The sequence below is a fragment of the Gossypium hirsutum genome, chromosome A08 (assembly GCF_007990345.1).
Source record: "Gossypium hirsutum isolate 1008001.06 chromosome A08, Gossypium_hirsutum_v2.1, whole genome shotgun sequence".
Lineage (NCBI taxonomy): Eukaryota > Viridiplantae > Streptophyta > Magnoliopsida > Malvales > Malvaceae > Gossypium > Gossypium hirsutum.
The window spans coordinates 105,898,524-105,902,561 of record NC_053431.1 but is presented as its reverse complement, the minus strand read 5'-3'; the positions used below and the strand labels follow the sequence as shown (position 1 = coordinate 105,902,561).

The 4,038-nt window shown below is 39.5% G+C and overlaps 1 non-coding gene across 1 annotated transcript; it reads left to right on the top strand.

The window, feature by feature from the left end:
• The first annotated feature begins 2,961 nt into the window (after window positions 1-2,961).
• Window positions 2,962-3,067, top strand: LOC121205598 (small nucleolar RNA R71). Its single transcript, XR_005900674.1, has one exon. It is a non-coding gene; the product is annotated as a small nucleolar RNA R71 (small nucleolar RNA).
• The last annotated feature ends 971 nt before the right edge of the window (window positions 3,068-4,038 follow it).

Sequence of the window (4,038 nt, the reverse complement as noted above, 5' to 3'; positions counted from 1 at the left end):
ATGAAGTAAATAAAACTAAAACATCTAAAGCAAATATATTAACTTACTAAAATAGGATTATGAGAATAATGCTATAGGAATATCTAATGCATGAGTACATGTGGGTAAGCATAAAATCCATGGAAAAGAGAAAGATGGATGAATGTAATTTGAAAAAAGGCAAAATTTTTTAAGCATGAGTATTTCTTTTATTCTACTATGAATATTCACTTAAAATGGTCAAATGAATTGGAGAAAATAGGAAATAGGCAAAATATTTAAAAGAAATAGAAAGAAAAGAGTAAACAAACGCAAAAAGGGAGAAGCTTGGGTTGTCAGGGCGTGGCAGGTGGGGCGTATGGAGTTACAGCGGCTAGGGTTAGGGATTTTTGGGGAGGGAGATGATGAATAGTGAGGGGTTCATATAGATTTTGGGCTTTTTCCTGTGTGTTTCTCAATTTTTAAATCTAGGCGCATCTGACATTCGCCCCACGCCCGTGTTCCTTGGGCGTGTAGGAGCACACGGCCATGTCGCATGGCCCTGTCTTGCTTCGTTCGCTTCTCCCATGCCCGTGTATGGTAGCCCACTCCCGTGTTAGGTTGACAGTGTCGACCACGGGGGCTGGGCACGGGCGTGTCGAATGCCCGTGCTAATTTGACAGGTCTACCCACGGCTTCGCAACACAGTCGTGTCACACGCTTGTGTTGGTTTGTTAGTGTCACCCACGGCCTTATCACATGACTGCGGCGACTTATCGTATCCCGTGTTGGGGAAAAGTTTTTGCCCTATTTTCACACTACCGTGTCTCTTCATGTGTGTGTGCATGGCCTAAGGCACGCCCGTGTGACTGGCCATGTGGATGGGGAAACCCTGTGTTTCAAGACTCAGTTAGTAGGTTAAATGTGAAAAACTAGAATTTAAATAAATCATTACTGTTAGTGCTCGGTTGCCTCCTGAGAAGCGCTTATTTATAGTCTAAGCTTGACTTACCTCTCTGGTGTGCGATCATGGTGGCTCGAGGAGTTTACACTCCTCATCCATGCTACCAACTTTATCAATATAAGGTTTAAGACAAGTATTGTTTACCTTAAAAGTTCTGAATTTGGGGTGAATTACCTCGACTGTACCATATGGGAAAATACTGAGTGCCGTGAGAGGAATTTCTTCATTAGGTTCAGAAGTGGTAATGCGAGATCTGCTGCATTTGGTAGTACTTTGTCTCCAACCTTAAGTTGATTTGGTGATGTATTGAACTCGTCCTGGCTTGGTTTCAGTTTATCGGGTGTTCTCGATTTTTGTGTCCTCCATTCATCAAGTTCCTCGATTTGTAGCCTTCGTTATTCATAGATAGGTCCTTTGTTGTTGCTTGAACATGGCTCGTGTAGGTTCTTCGAACTTATATCCTACAAAGTAGGTTACACCACATGGTCAGTTTTAGTAGAATGATTTATACAACCACCTTCAATTTTTGATGTGTTACTCGAATTACGAGCTTGAAGGGTGATTGTTTCGTCTCCCACACGAAGTGTGAGTTCACCTGTGCCAACATCAATTATTGTTCTAGCAGTTCTAAAAAGGGCCTCCCTAAAATTAAAGAAACATTACTATCCTCTTCTATGTCTAGAACAACGAAATCAAACTGGAAATATAAATTTGTCAATTTTAACGAGTACATCTTCAATAATCCCCCTAGGAAATCTGATTATTTTATCAGCTAATTGAATACTCATCCTAGATTGTTTGGGTTTCCCAAGACCTAGTTGTTTAAACATTTTGTAAGGCATGAAATTGATACTAGCCCTTAAATCAGCGAAGGCATTATTTACGTCTAGGCTACCAATTAAACAGGGAATTGTAAAACTCCTTGGATCTTTTAATTTCTTGGCTAGCTTATTCTGTAGTATGGCTGAGCAAACCGCATTTAGTTCCACATGTGACGCCTCATCCAACTTCCGCTTATTTGTTAAAAGCTCCTTTAAGAATTTGACTGCGTTTGGCATCTGCGAAGGAGCTTCAATAAACGGTAAGTTAATATGGAACTTCTTTAATAATTTAAAGAATTTACCGAATTGTTCTTCTGTGCGGTCTTTCCTTGTCGCGTTTGGGAATGGCACACGAGGTTTGTACTCTTTACTTACCGGTTTCTGGTCATTGTGGTCCACCTCACCCTTACCTTTACTTACTACAGTTTCTTGCCTCTGTTCGGGTTCAAGTGCAACTAACTCTTCCTCATCTTGAATGGTAATTGCATTGATTTGCTCCCTTGGGTTAGATTCAGTGTTACTCGGTAGGCTACCTTGTGGTCGTTCAGATATCAATTTAGTGAGCTGACCTATCTGAGTGTCGAGCCCTTGGATTGACGCTTGTTGATTTTTAAATGCTGTCTCGGTATTCTGAAAACGAGTTTCTGACACCGAGATGAATATTGTTAGCATCTCCTCAAGGTTCAGTTTTTTCTCTTGTTGGTAGGGTGGTTGTTAGAAGCTTGGAGGTTGTGGTGTTCACTGATTTCCTTGGCTCCCCATGAGAAATTTGGGTGGTTCCTCCAACCTACATTGTAAGTATTACTATAAGGATTATTTTGAGATCGAGGATTATTACCCATGTAATTTAACTGCTCGTTCTCCATATTGTGGCCATAGGGTGGGTAATCTGGAATGCTCGATCCACCTCCACTTGCTTCGCACTGCATTACAGGGTGAGCATGTGAAGAACTAGGAAAATCGTCAATTTTCTTATTCAAGAGTTCTACCTGATTAAAGAGCATGGTGACCAAATCGATGTTATAAATGCCGACTGCTTTTGTTGGCTTTGTCCTCATGACTTGCCACTGATAATTATTCAGTGACATCTCTTCTATAAATTCATAAGCATCTTCAGGTGTCTTATTATTGATAGTTCCGCCAGCGGCTGCGTCGATCATCTGTCGAGTCGAAGGATTTAGGACATTATGAAATGTTTGAACCTGTAGCAAGAGTGGTAATCCATGGTGAGGGCATCTTCTTAAGAGGTCCTTGTATCTCTCCCATGCATCGTAGAGTATTTTTAAATCCATCTGCACAAAAGAAGAGATATCATTATGTAATTTAGCCGTTTTAGCCGGCGAAAAATATTTTAATAAAAAATTTTCGGTCATTTATTCCCAAGTAGTGATTGACCCTCGTGGTAACGAATTCAACCACTGTTTAGCTTTGTCTCTCAATGAAAAAGGGAATAACTGAAGGCGAATGGCGACATCAGAAATGCCATTAATTTTAAATGTATCACATAGTTCCAAAAAGTTTGCCAAGTGAGCGTTGGGATCTTCGTCCTGCAAACCATCAATCTGAACAAACTGCTGTATCATTTGAATTGTGTTAGGTTTTAGTTCAAAATTATTTGCAGCAATAGTAGGCCTAACTATACTTGACTCAGTTCCTATTAAATTTGGTTTAGTATAATCATACATAGTGCGTGGAGCACGATTCTGATTTACTGGATCAGCGGCAATCGCAGGAGGTAGCAGATTTTCCTGATTTTCAGCCATCTCCTTGGTTGTGGTTTGAATATCGTCCTCTTTCTCTTCCTCTGTGTATCATAAGCCTCACCATATTTCTCTTCAGTTTCTGTGAACTGTGCGATCAATCTCACTATCAAACAGTAATGGTCTTGACGGGTTTCTTCTGGTCATAAACTAGAAAAACTTGTCAAAAGAAAATAAAAATTTAAATTGCAAATAAAGTAGAATGGCAAAAGTAATAAAAATTGAGTGTTCCTAATATCCTAGTTCCCCGGCAACGGCGCCAAAAACTTGATACGTGATATTCGCGACAGGTTTTGAAAAATTATAATTAATCATTCTTAAAACTAACTATTATCACGATGAAGGCAAGTCTACCTATCGAACAGTAGTATAGCTTTAGCAAGACTGGATTGTTGAACCCAAAGGAACCAAGAGTACTAGTAATTACTTTCTTTTTATTATCTAGCCTAAAAATTAAGGGATTTGGTTATCTAAACTAATTACTAAACTAAGAATGCACAGAAAGAAAATTTGGGAAAATACTTTTTAGAAAATT